Here is a 12,295-nt window from a genome sequence, read left to right on the forward strand (position 1 = left end):
ACCAAACATATTGAAGTTGACTGTCATTTTACTCGAGAAAAGTTAGAAGAAGGAATTATTCAAACACCCCATATCAAAAGTAATGAACAGTTGGCTGACTTATTCACCAAAGCATTACCTGGAAATTACATCCGTCAGTTTTGTGACAAGCTGGGCATGATCAATATCTATGCTCCAGCTTGAGGGGGAGTGTTACAATACATACGTATACACATTAAATGTTAGTAGGTAGTCGGTGCAATTAATGTAGTTAGTTGAGTCAGTGCAATTAATATAGTTAGTTGAGTTGGTGCATTTATTGGGCTGTCAGGTCTTGTATCTCGGGTCTATATATATCCTCCTTGTATGTTGTAAATATGAATCAATTAAGAGAGATGGAATTACAGAGAGTTTAGATATTTGTAGATGTTAAATTACAAAGTTATAAAATAAATGTGTAGATGTTCTTAAATAATATCATCATATATCATATATCTGAGGCATGCATTATGAAATTGTATAACTTTAACATCCAATTTTACAAAAGAAAGTCTGAATTAGAAGCAAAAGCATATGAGCTCTATCTTTCCCCAAAGTTCACAACTATTTGATTCATATATAACTGCCCTTCATTATATAGTTCAAGATGAAGAAGATGCAGCACGGTATGTTCGACGTCTCTGTTTTTGTGCTTGGTTGACCTGGATGTGTGATATGTGAAGAGCATCCACATCCAACCCTTTGACCTAATAATAATTTGAAACAAGTATGATTGTAAAGCTAGCTTTTGAAGATCATAATAAGTACGCCACTTACTTCTGGGTTACTCTCGGCATTCTTCAGAAGATCCAAGATATACTTGGCAGATTTAGCGGGCCAACGTCCTTGTCCATTAAAATGACAATTCTTGGCTTGTGCAGTTCGCCCAACTCCACGACAGAAACGGGTGAATGGAATGGCTTGCTTATGGGCCAAAGCATCCTATAAATATCTCTTAGCTTTGATCAAAGACATCTTACGAAGAGCATGGGTAGTCTCACGGGTGTTCTAAACAGATACAACAGCTTTATCAGCATAAAAGCACACAAAAAACATATAATTTTGTAACATATGTGGCTGTAAATAATAGCACCAGAGTGTGTGTTTCTTGTGTATAAAACTATTACAGAAAACATCACAAAACAACACAAAACATCAGACTATCAAAGTATAATTGTAAGTATGCTTATATGTATAAAATATATCAAATCATTATATCATAACAGCACTGAATATTCAAGCAAATCCTACAATCATCAAGTCGTATCATAGACAGAACAATTGCTTTTAAAACAGTGGACTTGTAACACCCAAACAAAATATTAACAATTAAATTGTCAAAAACTTTATATAAAGAATTAATGAACATGTAGATGTAGATACCTTGAAATGGAACCTAAGATCAGCACCCCTAGCTTTGCAAGCTCATAAAAAACAATCGATGCATATACAAATTAATAAGTACATCTATCTATATATACACTAAATAAACCTAAATTTCAAATCACTGTGATAATAATGTAAGATAAGTAAAAAAACGTGAACTTATTAACTTAATTACATTTGTATTTCACCTGATATAATAGATCAACGTTAATAACAATTAACATCGATTCAAAACACTCAACACACAATAAATAATATGCGGTATGAACTCACCATTGCTGCTGCTGCTACTGATTCGGCTGCCGGTTAAAATGGTTGAGTTTGTAATCTTCAGAGGCCACCTCAACAAAGAAGTATTTGGAGGTCTAGGTTGTAGAATTATAACTAAACCTTTTTGGGGTTTTCTTCATGTGAAATTTGGTATGGGCCTTAGAAACACCATGTTTCCCAGATTTTGAATTTTGTATGGGCCTTTTAAATACACCTGGCCCAGATTTTTAATTTGGTATGGGCCTTTTAAACAAAAAATCTCAATAATCAAGTGAAAATGGCCCATGCATCATGTTTCACGAAGCATAATCATGTTTCACAAAGCATAAAGTAATTAAATTCCACTGTATACTTTACGAATATATACTGAATATAATATTGAGTGGAAGAGAAGGAAAATAAAGAAAAATATATGCATATATTGTCACCTTTTACTTTACATAATCATGGTTTGTATGTATGTAAACACTAAAACACATCAAAATCAAAATATATTTATACTTATTAATGTTATTTATCGTTCATATTATTGTCAAAACAAGTTAAAAATCACAAAATGTGTGTTAAATTGAAATTCGTTGTAAACATCTGAATGAAAAATATAAACGTAATTTTTTAAAGTTAATTTTAATTTTAATCATTTTCAAACTATTTTGAGTTTAACCTTAATCTTCGTTAACATTTCCTTCTCTTAAATAATGTTTATCGCAGTTTGTACGTTTATCATGATTCTCGAATGAACTTTTAACTCTACATTGAGTGAAAGAGAAGAAAAATAAAGAAAATATTTACGTATATATTGAGTGAAAGAGATGAAACAATAAAAACAATTAGCTAGTGAAGATGGCAGCCATTAATAATCCAAGCTTCATAGTAGAAGCTGTTGGAGAAGAATATTACCCATACCCATCACATGCCACTGCCCCAAACCTTGTTTTTGTAAAGCTGAATAGTAAAGACAAGTACAAAGTGTGGAAAACACAGATGTTAAGCCTGTTAACTAGTCATAATATGGTCGGTTTCATCAAGGGTAAATTCTTAAATCCAGAGGGTAATGTGAAGAAGAAAGCGGGAGATATGGAAGTTAGATCAGATGCACTCGTCAAAAGTTGGATTCTTGGAACCATCTCTGAAGAAGCAGCCATGAACGTTGTTGATTATCTTACATCCCAACGTCCAACCGCAGATTTCACTGCAAAAGATGTTTGGGATGAATTACAACGTATTTATGATCCTCAAGTTATGCAAGAAACATCAGGTATAAATGTAGCCTCTTTTTGCTAATGATATGTACGTTATTAATCAGTTGAAGAATTGTTTATCAAAATGGTTGCTAATGAAATTTTATTAACCATATATAAGTACATATAACTAAAGTGTTAAAACAATCATTCATAATTTATAAATTTTTATTTATAATATATAATAAAATAAAATAATTAATGATGTCTTACCATTGATTGAAGTTAGTTTTCCCTTGGATCTTTCAGATACTATTACAAACGAAACCGAGTTAACATTATCTTCGATGTCAAATGTTGATAGAACCTCTCTCAAAGTTCTCCTTGGTTGTTTAGAAAGAGGACGAAAACGTGGCACGCAAAATCCACCAAAGATTTGTGTGGTTAATAGTTCGTTTAGAGATGCTAGTCCAGAATGTTTCACCCCTCTGGTGGTGTCTATAGGACCTCTGCACAAAGATGACGAAAAAACAAAAGAATTTCAAGTGGTGAAAGAGCGTTACCTGCATGACCTATTGCAGCGTACTAGTAATTCACCGCCAGAGCAAGTACTAAAACTAAAAGAATGTGTGGAAAAGGTGAAGGCTTCAATGGACCAAATCAGGGCATCGTATGCGGTTGTAATTCATTTTAGTGACACCGACCTTGCCAATATGATGGTTATAGATGCTTGTTTCATACTTGAATTCTGCCTCAAGGATCAAGAAGATCCTTTTGATAAAATGTTGAAAGGGGAATTACCATCGACACTACGCATTGATACTGTCACTGATTTGATTATAATGGAAAATCAAATCCCCTTTTTTGTCCTTCAGGATATGTACGATTGCACCTGTGGAAGAATAGCCTCGACACCACCTCTTACTCAACTTTTGAATTATATTCTAGGAGAATGTGCCGATCATTTCGAATATTTACATAATAATAAAGAGTTTCCGTACGCAGACGCTGACAGTGAGTCAACTCCTGATCATATTCTTGGTTATCTGCACAGATGTTACAAGCCTGTGAGTACTACGCCATCGACAGCCGGAACAGAAACTACGATCCGCGGCAAAGAACTAGCCATGCAAGTCAAATCATCTCTGTCTGCTTGTTTTTCCTGGTGTCGGGGTAAGCCTACTTTACTAGTGCCAACACTTCACATCAGCGCCTCAACTGAGCAAATTTTGAGGAATTTAGTTGCATATGAGCACTCCTTTCCTAACGTCGTTCATAACTACTTCACGTCATATGCAACTGCCCTTTATTCTATAGTTGACAATGAAGAAGATGTAGCAACATTAGTAGAACTAAATGTCCTTGACAGCCATCTATCTTCAAAGAAAGAGGCTGCGAATATGCTCCAAGCAATAGGACAACTATGCGTGCTAGAAGATTTCAGTTCACATCAAGACCTGATGCAGTTGACAAACTATTACAGCAGTTCTTGGCTAAGAAATCTTAGGCGGTTGAGAAGTACGTATTTTAATAGTCCATGGAGTGCAATTGCACTAGTTGCTGGAATCATCCTATTTTCTCTCACAATAGTTCAGACTGTGTTTACCATCAAGGGCCCAAATACTTAGTCACTAGCAGCTAATGAAAACAACAAACACATTTCAGCTTTTGTGTGTCTTTTTTTTTTTTTTTTTTCTCTGTTTCGGGTTCATGCGTTTCTCTAAGTCATCTGGTCCAGATATGTTCTACTTTGTATTAATCTTCAGTGTTTACATTGAGCTATGTGTATGCATAATTATAAACTAAGTGTCAGTTGATATTTACATGTAATGGTTCAAATAAGTTTAAAAACAATTTAATGTTGCAGATGTTCTTATATCATATCATCATATATCTCTGCTAGAAAATATGTAACCAAACAAACTCATCAGTAAATCTTTTTAAACATAACAATTAAAGCAGAATAATCGAATCACATTACTGTTGAGATATGGAAACTTTAAACAAGGAAAGAAAATCAAGATTGCTTGGAAGATAAGTTTTACTTGGAGGTTATGATCGCAACGGGTGGTTTAGTCCCCCTCGGGTGATCCCAATCGCTGTCCAAAAAAAAGTAAAGAAAAAAAAATTAAGATAACTTTTTTTGTATCATTAAAATAAATTAAAGAAACGGTAGTGTCAAAACATGGTGTTTTATCAGTTGTGAAACATACCTGAACTCGGTGCAATTACAGCACTTTGACTTGTAATATGGGGCTTGTAAATGTGATATCAGTTGGACAAGCATTAATAACAACCAAAATGTATGAATAGCTATTACAGGACAAGTAAGAACTTGACTTGTTTATGGCACCGGAAGGATATATATACTATTAGTACAAAAATATTCACTTAGGGTCAAGTTTACAACAACACCACCAACATGTTGTTAGTCACTGATAACTAGCTTTTATTGAAAATGGGCAATACAAAGTGTCGGCCCATTTAACTTGTGCCATAAATGACCAGTTTCAACCAAAAACATGTTTTTACCCGTTAAAATCAAACCGTCCATCTTTGTCACATCTGATAAAGAAATATATAAGTTTCCAAAGCACGCATAGTATCCGTACTGTACCTTCTTCTGGCATATGGATCATTTTCTATATGCATAGTGCTAGGTGGTAGACAGGCTCTTCATAAACAAAAGTAGGATTAAACGTACCAAAGTCAACTCTTTTCGGGGAACAGTTTTTGCCAATTTCATCTATTCATGAATGAATGTTTCTAGGCCTAACAAACACATAAGTTGATGAAAGCCTCAAGCATCCTGATGATGGATCATATGCTGAGTTCTTCACCAATTTTTTCAGTTGACATCATCTGCACACCAAAAAAATATTAACATAAGTTTATTCATCATTAAAACAAATTAAAGCAAAGGTGGTTTAAAAGCAGGTATTTTATTTTATTAGTAGCAAAACCTACCTGAACTCGGTGCAATTGGAGAATTTTGCCTTGTAATACAGGTATTGTGAATGTGATATCGGTTGGAGAAGCATTCATAACAAGCAAAATGTATGAATAGCCGTTATAGGACAAGTAAATATTCACTTATTAGGGTCAAGGGATAACATTAACCAAGACTTTTCTAATAATGAAATGACCAAACAATTCTTACCAATTTGTGTAAGATACTGAAACGAAATTAGGCACACTGCTGTCAGCCTAAACCAGAAAATAAAAAATCCAGTGATTCAAATTTAATATCTCGTTCAAATCCTACATACGCATGCCTGGGAACTTCATTATATGTCCATATAATTATAAGCAGACTGCGCGATTGACTGCAAATTAGCCACCAATGTTTGAAAATTGGAAGCACTGTTATCAACTACACTAGAAAAAGGTCCAGAATAAAAAGATCTAAACTTGAGTGATCATATATTCATATATATATTAGTTATTATGTTTCCGGAAGAAGTGGAAAACTGTGAAACTATGCATACAAAGAAAATAGGGAGCACCCTTAACTGCAAGGAACCGGAAAGAAAATTAAACAAAATTCAGCCTATGTAAAAATGAATAGAAAAATGTAAGGCAACCAATAAATCCAACATAGAGCACTCAACATACCTAAAATCAAGTAGATGCAAGACGAGCACGTAACATACGATAGTCAGTCAGTCGTCTATCATTTAACTAAACATCAATTTCACTACTTTAATCAATTTCACTACTTTAAACCATCTACTGATCATCCCGTCCCACACCTTTTAAGGTTTAATAAACAGTATAAAAAATGTTTATCTTTATAATCATGTTATACATAAACCGGCAAGTGCTAATCATCTTATCTTATATTTCATATTAATCATGTTACACATAAACCAGCAAGTGCTAACATTGCATAGATTACACGCGACCAGCCCACTACCTCCTAATTTTACATCCTTTGTATCATAACATCAATATCGTAATTCACCTTTACTTGTTCCATGTTCTATCTTCACACTAATATATTTACAACACTCTTCTTTTAACAAAAACAAAAGTTCAAAAGCAACCTAACTTACTTGATAATATAAAAGCCAATTTTCCAACTAATTTCTCATCATAAGTCACCACCTACTTGACACATGGAGTTCACTTAATATACATACATATACTGATACCTTGAAAACATTCCAGAACATTTCTTAAACCTCTTTATGATTATCAACACTTTCATATTACTATTAAGTGTTCACATTTGAATATTAAATAGAATACATGAATATATATTACTTACTACCTCAGGCTTCTTGTCTTCAGGGTCAGGAATAAACTCCTCGTCATAATCTTCAGGCTGTCATATCAATATAAATAAGTATTTGATGAGAACTACACAAAACTCTTACAGTTGGATATTGAAGCTATTGTCTATGTGATAATGTCTTAAGTTTCAACTTCTTGGCCACTGGTTCCTTAATGACCTTTAAACCTAGCGTATATCCATGACTCGGTTTATTAAGCTATATATATATATGCATCCATGTCGTGTGCATCATATCATATAAAGTTTTATATAATAAACGAAATGCCAAAGTAGAAAATATAAATCAACCAAAACAACTTATGAAAAAAGTAGAATATACGATTTTACTTGATGGGTCTTCGATCAGGGTCATGAATAAACTCCTTGTCATCCGAAGTTGGAAATCTTCGAACTGTCCGTATCAATCTGGGTTAATAAATTAGGAATTGGAGAGCATTAAAGAACTCTTTACAATTATATACTCACACTATATCACCCTGTCTGTCACCATGCCTTAAACTTTACCTTGCTAGATTCTTGGTCCTTTTTCTTGCATTAAAGAACTCTTACAAAGAGCCACTGTGTTTCGCTACGTTTACCATTAAGGTGAGAATTAAAACCTCTTGACTTAAATTTAACAAAACAGAACCAATTTCATAAGTACAACCAAAATCTCTAATTTTTTTTATGGAAATTACAGAATAAGAAGAAAAACCCTAATTTTGACAAAATCAAAACAACAACCCAGTTTTTTAAAAAATGTTAACAATATCAGAAGAAAAAAACCCTAATTCGAATTATAAAAAGACCAAGATCAAAAGAAACCCTGAGAAAAAATAAGAAACCCTAAATTCAGCATCTAATTTTTAAAATAAATTAACAACACCAGGAAAAAAAAAAAAGAGTCATAATTTCGTAAGAAAATTAAAGTAAAGATCATGATAAAAGAAATAAAAAGAAAAGAAGATAAAAAAAACTAGTTTTTAAGAATTTTAACAACAACAGATAAAACAAAAAACCCTAATCTCGTATATGATATATGATACTCAGAATATATAACATAATAACAAAATCAAAAGAAAACCCTAATTAGAAATAACTAGTTTACAAGTGAAATGACCCGTGGAACCACGGGTTTGGTTAAACAAAATAGTTTAATGATATGTTTTTAGAAATTAAGTGAATGTAAATGTTAAAGTCGTTTAGTTTAATGACCCGTAAAACCACGGATTCTGACTAAGAAACTTGTCGTTGTTTTTACAAACATATAGAGACATGTATTTTCACATACATATGTAACGTAATTAATCTCGTAAAGAGAATCAATATTTGAATATTAATAATATAATAATAATTATTATAATAATAATTAATAATAATAATAATAATAATAATAATAATAATAATAAAATTTGCTTAAAAATTGAGTATTTATATTTTTAATAATAATTATAACTAATAATAAATGCCTTTATATCTTAATCATAAAAATTAAATTATAACTAATTGTCAAGATTAACTTTTAATTGTAAATTAAATTGATTTATGATGTCATCCAAGTAGGTTAGATTTTTTTTCTATTTTTATTTTGATTTTTTTCAATGAAGGAAAATGACTATTTATGATGTCATCATTATAGCCTTTTAATATTAACTATAGATAACCCGCGCATTCGTGAGTATTTTATCATACATGATTCTAAAAATATATTTTATTATACATGATTCTAAAATTATATTCTTAATAAGTTAATAATACCACGAACTTCACACACACTTTGTTCATTATCTTTCCATGTAAAATAAACCATGGCAAAAATGAAGTCATTGACACTAAAACATGGCCCTTGTTATCTACTCTTTTGATTGACTTTACGGCAGGGTCATGCCCCCATTAAAGTAACACCATCCCTGTTTGAACCATGTTGTTATTGAGGTTCAGATTGCCACATCCAGATAGAAGAAACAATAAACACATAGTTGTAACTTAGTAAAATGAAAATGAGCACATGAAAATTTAAGCTAATGTTACCAAAATCATCTACCTTCAGCTTCAGGTAGTCAATGATTTCAAATAATTATTAGAGATATGATAGTCTTCAGTCGAACTCACATCATTCTTCCAATTCAAAGCTTCCTAGACCCTTATCCAATTTACCTATAATCATCAACACAACAAACAACATCATCAAATTCACCAGTCATGTTGTCCGTATTCGACAATAAAAAATAGGTACTCGTCATTAATATGTTTGACTGATAATTCCTTTGAATGCGAAATTGATATACTAAAATTAGTGAACAAAAATAATGATATACTGAAATTAGTAAAAAAGAAATTAATGAAACTGATATAATGAAGTTGATGTACTAAAGCAAAGCCATTTTTAAACTAACCACAAAAATTTTTTAACCTAGCAGTCTATTCTTAAAGTATTTACGAGGTACACAAAACTCAGAAAGTACATCAATGCCTTCTTCGTTCACACAAACTGTGTTATCTACTTCGAAGCACACAACATCATCTTTTTGCCATACATCAATTAATATAAATGTTTTAATAATACTACAGTAATGTGTCTGCCAATATATAACTTAACAACTAAAGTCAGAGATGATAACATTATACTAATACCAAATTATGTTAATAATAACATGATGATAATTTGTTTAAGCACACCACCGCCTGTTAAATGCAACAATTGCTCTTTTCTAGATCAGTGAGAATCCAAAACATTATGGATGAAAGAAATAAAAGGATTAATTACCAGTTAAGGTCCGCATGCTTTATGTACATAACCACCTCCAATTATACCAGTTAAGCCAGCACCTGAAAGTACAAGAGTTATAAAAACATATTATTGAGTTTAAAGTAAATTTATTAGATCCAACCATTCGACCTCAAATTAGCTGTAATGTAACTTGCTGATTCCTGGAATTGTAACAATATCTAATATTAAATCACATATATTATTTTAACAAACGTATACAGGTTAAAATTACATACTAACAAAGCAAATGGTTTCACTTAATACTCCAATCTGGTTCTAACAGACAGTCATAATAATAATAATAATCAAGTAATCATTTAACCAAAATCATAACCATCGTAAGCAAATTTATAAGTAGGTAAAAATACTATTAAAAATACAACTTGATTTAGTAACAGTAGAATAGATGTATACCTATGTAATTTCCTTGTTAAGATTCTAGTTTCTTGCTAGAATCTCGTTGTTTTACAAATAAAATAAATGCTTGTCGTTTAAAAACAAACATGTATACCTGAAAGGTTGTTACCCCCTCCAAGTTGATTCATCTGAAATTGATTCATCCACATATAAAACATGTTCTAACATTTTTCTTCAAATCTCCTGTATCATTCCATTATGTGTTCCTCGTAAGGTTAGGGTTTGTTGTTCGTAATCAATCCCGCCGCTGGATGACTTATTAATTAGGTATAATCCCAATTCTAATAAAAATCAATCAAAATTGACATTAACATAAAGGGGAAAAAAACTTCGGAATCAAAAGAACAAAAAACTGTCAATGCTCTCAAAATTGAAAGAATCATTCTGTTAATGGTACATTATATGTATACTGATATAGTTAACTTAAAAAATGATTATTTATATTCTACTTTTTTTCCTGCTGATACATGAATACATATTGGTGCAAGAAAATAAAAAAATACATATTGGTGCAAGAACATAAAAAAAAAAACATATAAAGAAAGTATAGTTATATAAGTATTTAGTTATGTAGCACATACCAATTGGGTCGGTTATTTTAAACTTCATTTCAAGCAGATCACTGAAATTTACATGACTTAAGCCATATGTTGAAACATTCAAGTGCAAGCTCGATTGAACCTTAGTCACTCGATAGAAATTAACTTTACATGTGTGATCAACCAACGTGTACTTATCTTAATAAGCTTGCACACCAAATTATTGATCGATCATGAAATAGTTACCCTCCTTTAAGATCTCTGCAAAATCTTCAAACATGTATTCCTTGACATTGCCTCAATTTTGTTCTCCTGATATAAGTTGAAAAGTTTCATTAGATAAAATGTAATCACTAATTATTATTTCATAATGACAATAATAAAATTATATTAACTTAATACTGAAGACATCATTGGAATAGTATATACAAATGAACATAGAAAGTTAATATCTACATGGATGAGTAAAGTGCAGTTGCACATGACCATAAGATAGGACATTAAATTTTTTTAAGATATATAATAAAAGAACATGATACCTCATCATCTACCATTATGATCTCATGGCATGTAATCTCCTTTGGGTTGCTCAATTAAGTTTGTGCCCAGATGACAAAAATTTTCACCCTAATTTTACAGCTTCCGAGTCTGTTATTAAATGGAAGGAATAGAGACATTTTTCGTTTATAAAATATTTCTTAAACGTTTTTAAAGTCACAATAACTGCCGTTGGTAATGGATGGGTGTTTGTTTAACATGTCATATCGGTTGATACTTAAAAATAGGGATTCATGAGAAATCATGAGTAACAGTTAATACTACAATTAAATTTTAATAAATTGTTTACAACTGTTTTAGTTTAAATATTAGATAATTATTAAGCAAGTAATAAAATATAATTTAAAATAAAAAAAAAAAGGACATGATTAATACAAAACCGGATGAAAGGATGGGAGCTCATTCTCTTGAACTTCCATCTTCAGTGAACAATTCCAGATCTGTGAAATTTTGTAATACACATTAGTATTAAGCCATAATTGTTGATTAAGTAACTACTACTCCCTATATTTAAAAAACTTCATAATAACTTGAAATATATCGGATTTATGTAAAATACATCTGGATTCTGGATGATTGGATAAAATATATAGAATTATCTAACAGTATAACATGAACAATTAACATAATTAAAAATATACATCAGTTACGTTCTCGGGCCTGATATGAAATTAAATGATACTCGAACGTATGCAAGAACCTCGGAAACAGTCGTATTATACCAATCTTGATTGAACTGCAAATCTATTACATCTCATATAATAGATTATAGATTATGATTCGAAGGTAGAAAATAAAATAAAATATCAAATTTTTTACATGATATGCATTATAGGAAGAAAAAAAAAAAAAAAAAAAAAAAAAAAAAAAAAAAAAAAGG

At 31.2% G+C, this 12,295-nt stretch overlaps 2 long non-coding RNA genes across 5 annotated transcripts; both read right to left on the bottom strand.

Annotated features, from left to right (window-relative positions):
- Nucleotides 1–2,436: 2,436 nt before the first annotated feature.
- LOC139892537 (uncharacterized) lies at nucleotides 2,437–8,063 on the bottom strand. Of its 4 annotated transcripts, none has more exons than XR_011774124.1 (3): nucleotides 7,480–8,063; nucleotides 3,129–7,182; nucleotides 2,437–2,866 (listed from the first exon to the last, which is right to left on the bottom strand). It is a non-coding gene; the product is annotated as an uncharacterized lncRNA (long non-coding RNA). The 4 variants fall into 4 exon arrangements; XR_011774123.1 differs by having other exon boundaries at nucleotides 3,129–5,717; nucleotides 5,823–8,063; XR_011774126.1 differs by having other exon boundaries at nucleotides 3,129–4,954; nucleotides 5,069–8,063.
- A 793-nt stretch (nucleotides 8,064–8,856) lies between these two features.
- On the bottom strand, nucleotides 8,857–10,641 carry LOC139892538 (uncharacterized). Its single transcript, XR_011774127.1, has 3 exons — nucleotides 10,413–10,641; nucleotides 9,899–9,960; nucleotides 8,857–9,288 (listed from the first exon to the last, which is right to left on the bottom strand). It is a non-coding gene; the product is annotated as an uncharacterized lncRNA (long non-coding RNA).
- Between the last annotated feature and the right edge of the window lie 1,654 nt (nucleotides 10,642–12,295).

Source organism: Rutidosis leptorrhynchoides, chromosome 2 (genome assembly GCF_046630445.1).
Source record: "Rutidosis leptorrhynchoides isolate AG116_Rl617_1_P2 chromosome 2, CSIRO_AGI_Rlap_v1, whole genome shotgun sequence".
NCBI classification, from domain to species: domain Eukaryota; kingdom Viridiplantae; phylum Streptophyta; class Magnoliopsida; order Asterales; family Asteraceae; genus Rutidosis; species Rutidosis leptorrhynchoides.